We start from the raw sequence: 16,638 nt of genomic DNA, 5'->3' as shown, positions 1-16,638 counted from the left end.
CGTATCAGAGCTACAATTGTGAACACCCAAGTTGTAGAAGGCTGTGGAGGGCAGTGGGAGCCCCAAACCCATCTGCAGCGTTTCTAGCCAGACTGAGTCACTGGCAGATCCCACCCCTGACAGCCTTACCGTCAGACAGAGACCACTGTAATCCTGACTAGGCTGGATCAAGCTCCATCCTTGGCCAGCTGATCTCACCAAGGACCCTACCTGAATCTGTTTCTTTCCTGTTTTTTTGAATGTTGGTGGGGGGGCCTTTTCTTTCTTACTCATTATTTTTATTTTTTGTATTTATATTATTTTACCCTTACTGCTTTGTTTTGATTGATTTTATTGTTTCTGTTGGGTTTCCCAGTGTGTGAAGCACAGTTGGAGTGAATGCTTAGTTGTAAGGGCTGACGGGGATGCAGGGGTGGGTGGGAGATAAAATGAGAAACGGATGTCAGGGATACATAGTAAAGGCAGAGGGGTGGGGAACACTAGAAGTGATTGTGATTGCCCAACTCATTTTAAAGGCGACTTAGCCACAGGGTGGGGGATGTTCTAAAATCTATGTGGTAGTGATTGTACAATTCTCCTTGATGCGATTGAACAATTGAATTCTGTGATATATAAATTATGTGCCAGTAAAGCTGTTGGGTAAAAGATAACGAATATTCTGCGGTCCTTTCTCCCGGATGGATTGGTTTGTTACTCTGGTTGCCCACCGTGTTGTCAATGTTCTTTACCAGCCCTGCAATTCAAGTGTGGGGGTCTTTTCTCCTTGCTACCAGGAGAGCCATGACATTCCTTGTTCCACGTCCTCCTCCAAATCCGGCCAGAACCGTTGGCAGCTCCCTGTCAATGTACCGCTGTAATGGATGTTGGGTGACCTTCAGAAAAATCTTCCATGTGTGATACCAATGATATTGTTCCGTAAGTCCTGCTTTCACGGGGGCCATGGGGAGTCACCTTTCTCTGGAGTGGGCACACATACGGATCTCTTCCCGCCGGCTGGCCAGGTCCTTGTCTTCCAGATTTCTTGGCATAAACCCCCAAATCCGAACTCACTTCCATGGTGCCCATTCTGACTCACAGGGCAGAAGTGCCTATGTGGGTCTCTGAGACTGGCAAAGACTGCGTCCGGGGAGCTAAGCGTCTGAGCACACTTAGCCCTGTGCTGCGGCTTGTCAAACAGGAAGGACAGTGCGACCAAGCTCAGAAGCAGGAGGGGCCAGCCCGTGACTCCCACATAACCACAGGAAGTGAGGGAGCTCTCTCTGTTCTCCCTTCTTTGGGGACGACACCTCGGGGCACAGGGCCTGGGCTCCCAGTAAGAACCGGGACACTTGTGGTGCAGGCTCACGTGCGCCGTGTGAAACCCTGAGCAGCCCTCCCCAATGTCCAGGGGGTCCACGCACAGGTGGATGAGCAGACCCTTCTTATAATGGGAATTCCACTGCCATGAAGTGGTCCTGACTCAAAGCGGCCATGAAGGACGGGGTGGAACGGCTGCACCTGGGCTCCTACGCGGTCATCCTCGGGATGCCCACCAACACGTCTTTCTTCCGGTGGCTACAACCCATAGCGCTTAACCACTGGGCCGCCAGAGAGCCTCAAGGCCCATGACCACTGCTTCCACACGGGTTCCGACTCTTCATGACCCAGCATGGAAGAGCAAAGCTACCCTTTGGGGTTACAAGGCCGTTAATCTTTACTAGAGCACAGAGCCTCTTCTTTCTCCCATGGAGAGGCTGGTAGGTTTGAGCCACCAACCTTGCAGTTAGCAGCCAGAGCCTAAACCCACTGCCTATCAGCACTCCTTCCTCAGGCCTATCAACATGCAAAATTCCAGGACCAGTCAGTTCAAAGGCTCAGCTTCCCACCAGTGGCCAGGAAAGAACCTACCGTAACCCCACTGGTGGGAGGGTTTGGTGTCTCATGAGGTGAGCATTTGGGGAGGGCTGGGGGGCTTCGGAGGATGGGGTGGGCCCGCTCTTACCTGACTGGCCCTGTCAGAATGGGACTCTTTCTTGCCCAGGTGGTTCCCCATGGCGCACAGACGGACACCTCTTCAGAAGCTACAAGACACAAGCCAAGAGGAGTGGGTTCACATGAGGCCTGTCAGAGTGCACGGGGCCGCTTCTCACTCAGGAAGACAGTCCTGTGAGGTGCCAGCCAGCCCACATCAGGGACCCAGGACTGAATGCCACCAGCAGTCAATACCCCGTCTCACCAGTCCCCACAAGACCAGACAGGAAGGGCTGCCTGCCCTGAGTTCTGTTCTCCAAAGGACTATAGTAGACTGCCTCCTCTATAACCCACCAGCCCGGCTTGGGAAACCCCGTGGAAGGCTCACAGATATGGCCAGGTGGAGGGGGCTCGGCCCCTATCCCCGTGGGTTTTGTCTGTCTAATGTTCTCCACTACATGGAAGCCTGGTGATCTGGACTGTGGAGGATCCCTGGTGGGGCACTGGTTACTCCTGGGGTGGCCAATGGCAAGGTCAGTAGTTTGAAACCACCAGCCGCTCTGCCGGAGATAGATGAGGTTTTCTATTCCTGTGAAGAGGGACAATCTGGGAAACCCGCAGGGGCGGCTCTCCCCGCCCTGTAAGGTCCCTGAGAGGCGGCTGGGACCTGGGGGGTATCCTCTCCTCTCCGTGCATGTGCAGTTTCAAGTGCGGGCGCCTGTTTTCATTCTGTGCACAAGGCGTGCGGCCTGGAACCCCAGAACCATACTCGCTCCTTGATGGGTAACTGCACAAACTGTCTGGTAGAACTGGCAGGATGGCTCCCAAACCCTCCCACGGGGCCTGCATGTGGGGCAGGGCAGCCTAGGGCGCAACTCTTCCGTCCTGCCTTGTCCACAGAGCATGGCGGCCCTGAGGGCTCGTGGTCCAGGATGGTGTGGAGGCTTGGCTGCCCTGTGAGCTTGGCCCCCAGACATCTGGGTTCAGTGAGCTGTGCAGTGGGACTCCCCCTCATTCCCACAGATAGCACCATTCCCCAGACCAGACCAGACCTCTCACTGCCTGTGAGTCTGGTGGGACTCAGGTGACCTTGCAGGGTGTGCCTGAGGCTGCCAGGCCTCCTGGAGCACACAGCCTCCCTTTGCCCCTCAGAGTGGCTGGTGGGCTTGAACTTCACACCTGGCAGACAGCAGCTGCATACCTAACCCACAGCACACGACTCCCTTGATGGATGTAAAGGAGCTGTGGATCCAAGGGGGGCCATGTGCTCTAGAAACTTCTGGATTTGTCCCAGGGCACCCTCTGGGTGGAGGTGGTCCTGCATGTGGACAATGAGGGTGCTGCCCATGGGTAGCTCACAGGGTGCCTTGGCTTGTTGATGCTGAAGCCCACCTTGCCAGGTCCCCTCTGCAGTTGGTCAGCCACGGGTGGACGGCCCTTCCTCCACCTCACAGCTCACTGGGAAGGCCCAAGTGGTCCTTTACTGGGTCAGTGACAGTGAAAGAGCTGTTTGTCCTCGGGCTCCACCTGAGGTCAGTGGACATGAGTGAGCGTCTCCGTGAGCCTGGCTCTGAGTGCAGGAAGTGAGCACCTGTCCCTGACCACAGACGGGGAACGTGCAACGTGCTCCCGACCGCCTGACAGTCAGGCACCTGTGTGCGACCTTCCTGTTCATCAATGGGTCTGCTTCAAAATTCTTGCAGGTCAAAGTATGCAAGACTGAGCGGGCACGGCTGAGCGTGCAGGGCCTAACTACACCCACATGGCATTCAGAAGTGCATTACCAGGCCTTTCTGGTGAGACGCCTCTGTGTGGGCCTGAACCTGCATCGTCTCCCCGCAGCGCCCTTCCAGAAAGCAAATCTCTGATAGTCCCACTTAGACCAGAGAGGAGTGTGGGAAACGAGGGCGGGTCCCACCATCTTTTGTCTCCATTTTCCATAAATTGTCAGCCACCCTTGTGTTTGGGGAGGTACTTGTTTTGGGGGTTACTTATGGACAAAGAGTGTAGTAGGTTTCATGTTGGATGCCAACCCTAAAGGCAGCAGTTTGAACTGCCGGCACTTCCACCGGGAGAAATATGAGGCTGTCTGCTTTAGTCGGGAGGCATCACGGGTCTCGGATCCCCAAAGGGCCAGTTGTCCGCTGCCCATAGGGTCATGGCGAGAGGAAGGGATTTGACGGCAGAGTTTGGTTTTGGATTTTGTGTACAAAGGTGAGTGAGCCCTGGTGGAGCAGGGGGTTAGGCATTGGGCTGGAACCTGCCCGCCACTCTGGGGTGGGGGAGGGGAAGATGAGACCCTTTGCCTCGCCCCCCCCCCAGCCCCCGCAAAGCCTTTGATGCCCACAGTGGGATCAGGTCAATAGGCCTTTCTTCTGTGGTGCTGCCACTGCCGGCGGGTTTGAACCGCCAACCGCTCAGTAGCAAGTTCTTCACCACTGGGCCCCATGCACCTTCCTCTGCTGATGTGGAAGGAAGCCAGCTCCTTACGAACATGGGCCTGGCCGTAAAACCCGTCCCACCACCATCGGGTCCATTCCAATTCACAGTGACCCTCCCTCTGGGGCAGGAGGACCACCCCTGCGGGCTTCCCAGCCTGGAACCCTTCACCAGAGGAGAAAGCCCTGACTCACTCCTTTGTGTTAAAGCCAGCTGGTGAGTTTGAACTGCTGACCTCGTAGTTAGCACCCACTGCTACATCACTACACCTCTCCCACTCAGGTGGCTTTCACACACGGAGAGGTGTTCTCTCTAAGGAGGTCCCAGGACGCCAGCTCTGGGGCAGGCCCCCTCGCTTTGTGGGATCACAGTTCAGAAGACCCTTGTCCTCTTTCAGTATCGGTGGGCCTGCCATTCCTCAGAGTTCTCCACCTGTCGTGGGGTCTATCTGGCCCTGGGGTCTGGGAGGTTCTCAGCTTGGGGACCTTGGAAGGCACAGGAGTTCTGTCTGGCTGCTCTTTCTGGGTCTTGGCTTGGTGGTTTAATCTTATGCTTCAAGAGATGGGCTCAAGAAATGAACACTCAGCCAAATGCATCCTGCAATGTCCCGGCGGTGGGGCCCAGCAAATGGGATCATTTCCAACCTGGACCCTCTCATACAGAGACTGTCCAGGATCATGGGCTTCCTGATGTTCAGGGGTGGGCTGTATGCTTGGTGGGTGCCCCCACGCACTGGTCGCCAGGGGTTCTCAGTCCCTCCAGACATCCCGGTCATAGTGACCAGAAGCAGAGCAGAATGTGGGCCATGCCTAGGAGGAACTGGGGGTGTCACGAAACCAGCTGGGGCCAGTGAGGCTGTGCTGACTTGTTCTTGGGTCCGAGTTCCACTGACTGGTTCTGAGGACCCAGCTTGGGGTGTCTCGGGGACCCCACTGTCTAGGTGACCTGGGAGAATCTTCTTGGAAAGAAATGCATGTGGGGGGCCCAGTGCTTAGGTGACCCATCACCTTTTAAGGTTCCTCATCACCTCATTGTGAGCCCCGGTCAGGGAGGAGCTTGGCCTCTGGGCTGGATACCAAGTCCCAGCTGAGGTGATGGGACAAACTGGCCGGTGACCTCCAACAGGAAGTGGTATTTGTGAGTCCTGAGGAGGCCCCTCCTTCCCTGGGGACTCGGTTGGGGGTCATTACTGGGGAGGTCTGGCTCTGTGGCCTTCTCCCATACCCCCTGGACGTGGGGCCCCAGTACCCCACCCTGGGCTGTGTCGGGCCAGGAGGTAGCCCAGCAGGTCTGGGCCAGGCTGTCTTGCTGGGGTTAGGCTGGCAGGGGACGGAGGACGGCACTGCCCAGGCATGCTGGGGCATGCTGATGGCTGTTGGAGCAGGCCGGGCCACGTGCACTCCTGGTCAGAAGAGAGGCATGCCTGCCGGGCCACACCCAGGGTGTGTGGGGGCCGAGTCGGGCCCCTCCCGGAGGCCGAGCTCCTGGTACCATGCTCATATCCTGTTCTCTTAGCCTCCGGGCTCATCTGTCATTGCACATTCCTGCCAGCAGCCCGAGGTGCCTGAGCCGCAGGCAAGTAGGAAGGAGCAGGTCAGGCCAGTTTTACGGGGCCCAGGGCCATGGCGGCCTGGGCAGTCAGGGCCCGGAGCCTGGCTCCGAAACATACGGACTTCAGGACACATCAACCGAAAAGGCTCGACTTAACCGGATGCCCCCAGTCGCATGGTCCACAGAATGCCCCCACCCACACAGTCCACAGAATGGCCCCAGTTCCCCTTTGTCCATGGAGATGGGCCCCAAACAGGATCCTCCAGCCCCACATGTCCATGGAGTGCACCGGCCACCCATGGGTCTACGAAGACAGGCCCAGAGCCTCCCTTCTCCCTGGAGCCCAACCCTGCGTCCAAGCTCCTAGGACTCCCTGGGTGGGCAGGTGACAGTATGCTAAACAGAGTGATGGCAGGGCCTCCCAGCGAGGCACGTGGGGCAGCTGTGGGCAGCTGTGGGTTCGATTCCAGGAAGCCCCCAGGAAGCTCCCTCAGGACCTGTCCCCCCTCCCTCTCTTGCTGCACCTCTTCCTGAAGGAGGAAGGTGAGGGAGGGCACCTGTCAACATCGCTCACATGACTGTCCTCAAGATGTCACGTCACTAGCTCAGGAATGGTGCCCGAGTCCAGCAGACATTACCCAGCTGGGGACCACGCCTGGAACATGCCTCTGCCACCGCTCTGGGGCAGAGGACTGGACGGGAAAATGAAGAGCCCATTCCTTGGGCCCAGGTCAGGGAGCCCTGGGGGCTTAGAGGTCCCGTGTCAGGCCATGAACCGACAGGCCAGCAGTTGGAAACCACCAGCCGCTCCTCGAGAGGGAGATGAGGCTGTCTACTCCCGTGAAGCGTGCCGGTCCCGGAAACCCACAGGGAGGGTCTGCTCTGTCCTGTAGGTCCCCACGAGGCAGCTTCGACTCCATGGCGGTGAATTGGATTTTCCAGGGTACAGGCCCTGGGTCTCCGATGGGAGGCGGCCCACGAGCCCTCACTGGGAGGAGTGGGGGCAGTCAGAGGGGTCATTTCCAGACGAGCCAGTACTCTTTGGGAAGCCAGTGGTCTGTCCCCCGAGGCCAAGGGCTCCCAGTGTTGCTCCGTCAGACTTGGACTGTCCAGGAATGTCCTCTGCACCAGGAGGGAAGCCTGCCAGCCCCTTAGAAGAGGCTGTTCACCTCGCTGCGGCTTCACTCCTAAGCCCTGGGATGGGAACAAAGAGGGCGGTGGGTGGCAAGCAAAGGAAACCCCGTGGTGGTCGGTGTGTGTCTGAGCAGAACTGTCTTCAACGACTGCCCTTGCGGATCCCGCACCTTTTTCCCAGGGCTCTGTCAGCGGCCGTACCTGTTCGTGTCCACTGCGCCCGGTGGGGGCTCTGAGCATCTCTACATCTCCAAGAGCATGAGGCCTGTGGACACACATTTGACGTGTTTCCCGGCCTTGGGTGTCAAGTTGGAGGTGGAGACCCCAAGTCTGTCTCCTTCTTGAAGTCAGACGAGGCCACACCTTTCCCACAGCTCGGGCTCCTGCGGTCAGCTGGGCACCGATGTCAGGCTGAGCTCAGCCGGCCGGTTCTCTCCTGCGGGTGCCGATCTGGGCCCCAGCATGGCCAGTCTTAAGGAATGAAGGAACCATTTCTGCTTCTCCTTGGCCTGTTTCCTTCACCGGCCTACCTGGATCTCCACCGCACGCACATGATCAGGCACAAGTTCACCTCATCATCGACATACAGAACTCCAAAGAACATGACTGATGGTTTGTCTTAGGGCCAGATTGATACTGGGCTTGTGATAGGATCACTTAGCTGGACCAGGACCCCATGATGTGACCTAACCTAAGGTCGTCAAATCCAGGATTGGATCTTCTGGGAGCCGTTGAGGGAGACTGGGGTGGAGTGCTACCCCCTGAATCTGGTCACAGCCGTGATACAATTGAAAGGTGGCCTGCAATTGGGGGTGGCCTACTTCTGCTTAAGCAGACCCCGGGGAAGGCTGTGTTGTTGTCAGGTACCATCAAGTCATGCCATGGGGACCCCGCGCACAACGGAACAAAACACAGCCTGGTCCAGTGCCACCTTCGCAGTTGGTCTTAGGTTGAGTCCGCTGTGTGACTCCACCTGGTTGAGGCCTCCCTCTTCATGGCCGCCCGGCTACGTGACCAAGCATGATGTCCTCCCCGGGGACTGGTCTCTCCTGACAGCATGTCCAAAGCACCTAAGACGAAGTCCTGCCATCCTTGCCTCTAAGGAGCTTCTGGTGCTTCCAATTCCAGCACAGACCCCTTTGTCCTCAGAGCAGCCCATGGGCTTTTCATATTCTCGAGCACAATTCCAACTCGCGGATTCCTCTTCAGGCTTCCTGATCCCATGTCCGTCTTCACGTGCAGATAAGGCAGCTGAAGATCCGCGGCTCGGGTCAGGCGTCCCTTAGCCCTCAAAGTCACGTCGCCCTTGCTTTTCAGCACTCTAAAGAGTTGTGTGTACCGGGTGTGCCCAATGCAGGACTTCTTTCTTATCTCCCAACTGCTGCTTCCACGAGCATTGCTTATGTCTTCACGCCAGACTAAATTCCTTAGAGCTTCAACTTTTCTCTGTTTCATGGTGTTACCTGTGGGTCCGAGTGTGAGGGTTGTGGTCTTTACATTGAGCTGTTTCCATCCTTGATCTCCCTCAGCAAGTGCTTGCTCTCTTGGGTTACTGGGCCAGATCTCCTCTCTGGCCCCTGAGCCAGCCACCTCTGGGGACGACCAGAGGCCCACACACTGCCTAAACATCTTGGATCCACCTGCCTCTCCCTCTGTCCACCGGCTGGGCTTCCTGCCTCCTGGCTCATCTTTCTGTTTCTTGGTTTGTCAACCTTAGAAGCTATTTGGTCAGGAAAATCCTCCAGCTTAACATCTGTCCCATGAACTTGAGCTGCTTCTACAATGGTGTGAGCTACTTCTTTAGATATAACTTAAAACATATATTAAAAAGTGTCCCTGGGTTTTCAACAAGGCTTTTTTTTCGGTGACTTCCGGAAGTCTGCTTACTGGGCTCCCTCCTCTGATTCCCGTGAGCTCTCCAAATAATAACTCCCAGATGGCCGGCGGATAGGAGGAAGGTCTGCTGCTGCTATCTGCTTCAAACCCTCCGGTTTCAACATCACAGGCCTTGACCTCGAAGTCAGGATGAAGTCACACAATCCCAGTTGCCTTGACATCCCCACACCTCACTTGCAGCCAGGGAGGAAGCACTGGACATGGCACGCACCCCGCCTGCCAGGGAAGCGCAGGGCCTCCTCTGGGGATGTCTGGGGAGGTGGCAGCAGCTGCAGCTCCATGGGTGGGCTAGTACAAGGCCACTGCGCTTCCAGACGTCCAGAAATGGCAGCATCAGCGTAACCAGACAGCCCACCACACACGCTTCTAGAAGAGCCAGCTCCTCCCATGGGAGGGGTCTCACCATTCTCCTATGTTAATTACTGTTCTAAGTTACCTGGATTTACTAAGGCAGAACGTAAGCTCAATCAATTACATCCTGATTCCCCGTCTTGCTTCTGATTGCTGAAGAGCAGGCTGGCACGCTGTCAGGGATTGAATTGCATTCTCCCCCAAAGATGGGCATAAGTCCACAGCCCTGGTCCTATGCATATGACCTTGCTTGGAAAGAGGGTCTCTTGAAGATGTTACTAGTTAGCATGAGGTGCTGGAGACCCAGAGCTTACTGCCGCTGAGTTGGTTGCGACTCTCTCAGATGGAGCAGAACTGGGCCGGCGGGCTCTCAAGGCTTTGGAAGCAGGTCACTACTTCCTCCAGCAAAGTGGCTGGTGGGGTTGAACCCTTCATGCTGAACCCCCTGCCCCGTGAGGGCTCCGCGAACGGGAGGAGGTGGCCCCATTCCTCTGGTGGTGTCCACGAGGAAGAGAGGCCAGGGGAAGGCAGCTACGTCACAGACCAAGGACACCGCGATTCCTGGGCCCCTGGACAGCGTCTTCTTCCTTCAGAGCCTCTGCGAACTTGGGGACTCAGACTCCACCTGCAGAACATCGGACCGGGCGTTCCCGGAGTTTAAATCAGGTGCCACTCTTTGTCACAACAGACCCGCGCTCTGTGGAGCATGGCGCGGGGACACGTGGGCTCCATGCACAGTGAGGACCACTCCTTTGGGCAGCAAACCTGGCCACCAGTTCGGGTCAAGTGGCTCAGCCCTGCACCCTTGCAGACACTAAGAGGAACCACACATTACAAACCAAGCTCCAGGCTTCCCACCCGGAGGAGTGGCCGCTGCGCTGAAAGCTGGGGGTGTGGGGGTCGTCCTAGGGGCCAGGGTAGGGAAGTGGTGGCTCTGTGTTTGTAAACCCCATGTCATCCCCCATAACGTAGCCGGGGTGGAGCTGGCCCAGCTGGAAACCACAGGCTCCCCCTCTGACAGCACTGCCAAGTCCCTGCCCACTCTCTGGCAGCCATGGCCCAGAGCCTGCCCTGCTGCTGGTGAAACTCCTGGACACAGTCCCCTGAGGGGCACTGCAGAAAAGGGACTCTGCTGTCAGCGTCCTTCCCAGGGCTCAGCGTCCTTCACTGGCATGTCACACTCAGGGAGGCACAGTTGGCAGAGAATCTCAGTTCTGTCACCTGCAAAGGCCACACCCAACCTCGGTCTCAGATGCAGTAACCAGAATTTCAAGATGGTCAGGCCAGCTGAGTCCCCACCAACTAGGACACAAGTCAGGCCCCTCCACTTGCAAAGGGAGAAAGAGGGGAACACGAATCAGAACACTGGAGACCATTTGAAATGGGGGTGGAGGGGAGGGGGCGGGAGCAGCCAGCAGTGATTTCCTGGGGGCACAGGGACATGAGACCTCTGACCAGGCCCCCTCTAGCACCCAACACCTTACAGGGTGAACTGTGTCCCTAGAAACTGTGCCAGGAGTCTGAGCCAACTCAGTGGCCCAGGATTTTGGCTCTGTGCGTGTGTGTAGCGTGTGTGCTGTGTGTCTGTGCTCTGTGTGTGTCTGTGCTGTGTGGGGCATGTCTGTGCTCTGTGTGTGGTATGTGTATATGTGTATGTCTGTGTTCTCTGTGTGTCTGTGCCATGTGTGTGCTTTGTGTTGTGACGTGTCTGTGCTCTGTGTGTAGAGCATGTGCGCTCTGTGCTCTCTGTGTGTCTGTGCCATGTGTGTGCTCTGTGTGTGTGAGACGTGTCTGTGCTCTGTGTGCATGTGTGTGTACAGCATGTGTGCTCTGTGTGTGTGGCGTGTCTGTGTCTCTGGGCCATTTGGGGTGGGTATTCTTTGCTGAATTAGTGGGACAGGTCAGTGCCAGCTGTGTTTTGAGCCCTGTTGGCGCAGTGGGAAAGCACATGGCTGACAGCAGAAAGGTGGGCGGGGGCCAGACGCCATGAGCTGCTCTGCTAGAGTTGGGCAGCTGGCCTAGGTGACAGTGGTGCAGACCCTGCTGGCCATTTTCCACTGCCCCGCAGGCGCTAATGATCTCTGCCTTGGTGGCAGGATTTGGGGTCTGGTGTCTTAAACTGGGCTCCTTTGGGACATAAAATGAGTGGATGCAGCTCCAGAGGGGAGACAAGCCACATGCAGACCACCAGTGCACCTGGGGGCCAAGGATCAAAGGAGACCAGGCCCCTCTGGAGCCGACAGAGCCTCCCTCAGCTGGAGCCGGGACCCTGCCCTCGGCCTTCTCCTGGGCCCTGGGAGCAGGTGTGCCTGTCACCAGAGCACCCTCCATGGGGCCCCATCCAGCAGCTCTGATACCAGCACTGCCAGGCAGCGCCTGAGGTAGCTGCCCACTTGGGAGAGTCCCTGTCCTCACAGTGCTGAGTGCAGACCCACCTGAAGGAGGGTCCCCAGGGAGATCTTGCCGGCCTGGTGGTGGTGTCCCTGCCGGTCACGTGTAGTGGATACTGAGGGATGCCTGAGGCCAGCGTGAGAGGCCGGGGCTTGGGGCTACACGTTGGCCCCTGGACAGGCACGGGGAAGACCGTGAGGTCCTCACGGAGCCGCCCGTGTGATGGGCGCCTTGTCCTCTCTCGGCAAGACCTTGAGACCCTCCCCTGGACATGCAGGGTCCCCTCAAGGCTGGAGCACTCTGCAGTTGTCAGGGAGCTTCCCTTATTCAGGGACACCCAGTGGTGGGTCCATTCCTTGTTGTCCTTTTATAAAACATCTTTTGGGGGAGGGAGAGACTTAGTTGGGCCTTGATGGGTCATAAGTGAATCAGAAACAAGATGTAAAAGCCATTGCCTGTGCCCCTGGGGACGAAGAGCTCTCCAAAAGCAGGAAGCATGCAGTCCTGTCTAGAGATGGGAGGCCGCTTGACTCCAGAGGAGGATCAGGCAGCAAACCAGCCCCAGCAAGATGGGGAGTGTCACCCACCCCCAGTTCTGGGCACCCACTCACAGTGAGCCCTGTGACCCACAGATGTGCTGTGCAGGGTAGGGTGTCTAAGCTACTTTCTTTGGGGGGGCTATCACCACATCTGTTCTCCTACAGAGCTAGCTACTGGGGGGCTGGAACCCCAACTTTCCATTTAGCAGCTAAGTAAGCTTCCACCATCCCACCAGGCCCCTCCCACTCACACCAAGCATCCTGCATTGAGTGGAGTCTGACTTAGGGACCCGTGGGCAGAGTAGATCTGCCCCTGGGTGTTTCAGATGCGGTGAACTGTGGGAGCAGATGGTCACATCTGTCTTTCTCTGAGCGGCTGGTGGCTTCAAACAGCACACCCACCCACCTTCACGGCTGACCAGGGGACATTTCCTGTAGACAGTCTTCTTGACACGGCATTCACGCCACAGGGACAGGCGAGGTGTGTTAGGGCTAGGATGCTGGGAAGGGGAGGGAGCAGACTCTGGCCATAAAAGGCCAGCCTGAGGGTCACTGTGGAGGCAGGCACAGCTGCTACACGCATGAAGAAACCGGAGAACTAAATACCGTGTGCATGCATGGGTGTGTCTGCATGTATGTGAGCAAGCAAGCGAGGGGCCTTCAAAAAACTTGGAGGAAACCAGAACTGAACAATAATGGAATTTTCCCAAGAATCCCCAAACTCCACGTGGAACTGTCAGCAGGTCCAGGGAGAGCTCTATCAGGCACCGTCCTGGTTGTGACAGCTACGTGTGAACTTTGCCAAGGACAAAGGCGTTCAAACTTTGCTTCATAGCGGGGTCAAAATTTAAGGCAAGAAGCAATGAGGGTGCCCTTCAGGGTGGCCCAGAGCATCCTGGAAAACCTGCCAGGACTCTGGCTTTGCCCCGCTGGACCATGTGCCTTGGGGTGATTCTAAGGCCTGGAGTCTGGCTTCCTCCTCCGTAAGGACACAGCTGTGGGCAGCATCAGGGACCTCCTATGACTTTAAAATAAGAGCCCAGCCATGACCAGCTGTCCGCAGCAGACCCCTGGCTCCCTGCTCCTGCAGAGATGAGGCTTAGCCAGCGCCCCTCAGTCACGCGGGCATGGGCTCGCCAGTGCCTGGGCTACAGGTGAGCTGCTGTGTCCGGTAGGAGGAGTCCAGATATTCAAGAGGGTGACTCAGTCAATACCAGGACTCAGGAGCCCTGGTGACACCATCTTAAGGTCACAGGTCAAACCCACCAGCCGCTCCTCAGGAGAAAGACGGAACCAAAGTTGACCTGTCCCAGAAGCCCTATGTCGAGGCGCTTGCCTCGGCAGTGAGTTTGGTGGGTCGGCGAGAGTAAAGGCAAGGGCATGGTAGTTCACTGGCAGAACGTTCGTGCCCCACGCCCCACCTGGGCATCCCACACCTGTCCCCCTGTCTGTCAGAGGGGTGTTGGGCAGGGTTTCACCTAGCTCTCAGACCAGGGAGTAAAGCTTAGGTGAGATCTACTCCCCAGTCCACCCGACAGAAACGCCAGGGGTGACAGCAGTCCAGTGTGTCCCCTCACGGCAGTGACCGGGTCAGCATTTTGATCTGCATAGCCCAGGTGGCTGGAGGGCAGCAGACGCCAACGCTGTTGTAAATATGCTCAAAGGTTAGAGAATTCAGAGCAGAGGCAGGCCTGTCCAGCCCGCAGACCATCCACAGCCGGCACCATGGTCGGTAGCAGCGAACTTCCTACGCCCAAAGCAAAGAGAAGCAGGTCCCGACATCACTGCCATCGAGTCAGTGCTGACTCAGAGACCCCCTGGGGGTCTCTGGGATGGTCACCATTGATGGGACCAGAAAGCCTGGTGTTTCTCCTTTGGAGTTGCTGACCATGCAGATCACGGCCCATCAGGTAACCTAGAGACCACCAGGGCTCCAGGCCTTTGCTTTAGGGGTGAGTGAATCCAAAGCTTGACCAGAAAGAAAGTATAATAAATTTCTAAATGGCCCTTGGCAGAGAAATGGTTCCCTGCCCCTGGTTTAGAGAAAAATGGCAAGAAAATAAGTTAACCTTCAATAAGCATCTAAATATCAACAGAGACGGAAAGATGACCACATGGTTGACGGGCCACTGTTCAGCTTGTCGTAGAAACCGCTGACAACACCCACCAGTGCCACCACCCCTCATCACCTTCACCTTCACCACCTCCACCTCCACCGACACACAGCCCGAAGCTCAAAGTCAGCATGGGGGCAATCCCAAGGCCCGGTCTCTGCAGGTAGATATGAACCAAAGAGCTGTGTGGCCTAACACGAGTCAGGAGGATCATTTCAGCAGGGGATCCCTGGGAGGGCCTGCTGACTCCAGCCCTGCCGTGGTCTTGACTGCATGTCCCCTTCCAGGGCAGGGGACCCCACTCAGAAGCCACCCTCCTCTCAAGAACTCCCCCCAATTACCCAAAAACAGGGACCCACAAGCGTCAGGGTCACCGCTCCAAACCTGCTCTCTCACAGGGACACAGTGTAACTCAGGGATGGCCTGGACATGAGGGTGGTTGCCGGGGAGATAGATGCCCTAGCACGCAGGTCTCCTGGTTGCCATCACCTGAGAAATCCCCCTACAGCCAGGCTGCCTATTCCCCTACTGGCAACTAATCGGTTGGTGGTTCAAACCCAGCAGTCACTCCACAGAAGAAAGATGTGGCAGTGGGTGTATGCAGACTATAGCTGAGCCACTCCGTGGAGCAGTCCTGTCTGTCCTGCGGGTCAGGAGAGACAGCCGGGCCTGGCGGCTCAGGGGTTAAGCACGGCGCTGATGAGGGAAGACCAGAGGTCAGAGACAACCCAGGAGAAAGGCCTGTGAACTGGCGCACAGATGACAGCCTTGGGCAGTTCTGCTCGGGCACCTGGTGCTCAGGGTTCAGGAGGCCTGCAGGCTCGCTGGCTTCCGCTCCTGCTTCTCAGCACCCCGCACAGGGTCACAGGCCAGACTACTGTCACCTTGTCACAACGTGGAAACGGAGCCTTCCAGGCCCCTCTCCCCTTCCTCAGGAGACCCCAGTGACCTGGAGTCACCAAGTCACAGAAGGGTCACTCAGGGGCCCCAGACTGAGAGCCTCCCGTCTCAGAAGAGGAGCTCCCGGTGGGTGCACCCCAGAGCAGCAGGCAGGGTGGCAGCTGCATAGACAGGTGGGAATGTGTGCAGGTGGGCTGTGGGGGCTGCAGGTGCCCTGGGCTGCAGCCCAAGGGAAAGACCATAAAGGCGGAAGCCAGTGCCTAGCCTGAGTCCCCGCCCTTCCTGCAGTGTGTGTGTGTGTGTGTGTGTGTGTGTGAGAGAGAGAGGGAGGGAGGGAGGGAGGGAGGGAGGGAGAGAGAGAGAGAGAGAGAGAGAGAGAGAGAGAGAGAGAGAGAGAGAGAGAGAGAGACTCTAGGCTCCAGGTAAGCAACTTACAGACACTAAAGGCAGCTAGATCCTCTGAGGCTGCCCGTCCCCTCATCCCCTCACCTCTGTCCTTCATTCCTGACCCAGCGCACTTCCTGGCCCCCAGCTCCCAGGCCCCAGGGGAGCCCAGCTCGCCATGCAGGGGGACAGGGGCTCAGGCACCACTGTCACCTGCCAGCTGGGCACAGGTGTCCCCAGCGCCCCCAGCCCTGCGTCTGCCCGCCCACCCCCGACAAAGGGACAAAGGGGCTGGGCAGACTCCGCCCTGTGGTCCCCCACCGACTGTGCTCTAAGCTCACCGCTCTGGCCGCGCTCCCGCCTTCTCGACAGTCCAGACGCCGCTCTGGCCCTAGGCCCCAAGCCGCCGCCACCACCACCTTCCTGGCCAGGCAGGGCCCGGCCGCGGGGACCTCGGCTCGTCCTCACCGCGCGCTGCGCGCTCGCTCAGTGACGGGCTCGCTCCGGGCGGGCGGGCCGCGCGGCTCCCGCCCCCGCCTCCCTGCTTCCTGCTGCCAGCCAGGTAAACACGCCCCGCGCCCCACCTCGCCCCGCCCAGCGCCCCAGGCGCCCTGCAACCCTCGCTGGCCTGGGCCTGGTGCCAGTGACACTGCCCTTCAGGGGACAGGCCCAGGGGGGCACAGCAGACTCAAACCTGCCTGTGACCCCCAGATCCTTGCCTCATCGTCGGTCTGAGCCTGGAAAGAACCCCCCCACCACCACCACCACACATTGGCCTGCATTCACCCAGGTCCCACTCCAGGTAGGGCAACCAAGGTGGAGCCATTGGCACTTCGAAACCCTCCCCCCACCCACATCACTCCCAGGGGCCCCTAGGGAGGGAGGACCCACTGGCAAGTTACCTGCAGGGAAACAGGAGATACCTAGAGAAGGACCCCAAATTAGTTAACTTGGGGTCAGACTTCCAAATGGTATAAAAACATTTAACA

The sequence above is a fragment of the Tenrec ecaudatus genome, chromosome 15 (genome assembly GCF_050624435.1).
Source record: "Tenrec ecaudatus isolate mTenEca1 chromosome 15, mTenEca1.hap1, whole genome shotgun sequence".
Classification (NCBI taxonomy): domain Eukaryota; kingdom Metazoa; phylum Chordata; class Mammalia; order Afrosoricida; family Tenrecidae; genus Tenrec; species Tenrec ecaudatus.
The sequence above is the reverse complement of the archived record's forward strand: the minus strand, read 5'-3'. Positions refer to the sequence as shown.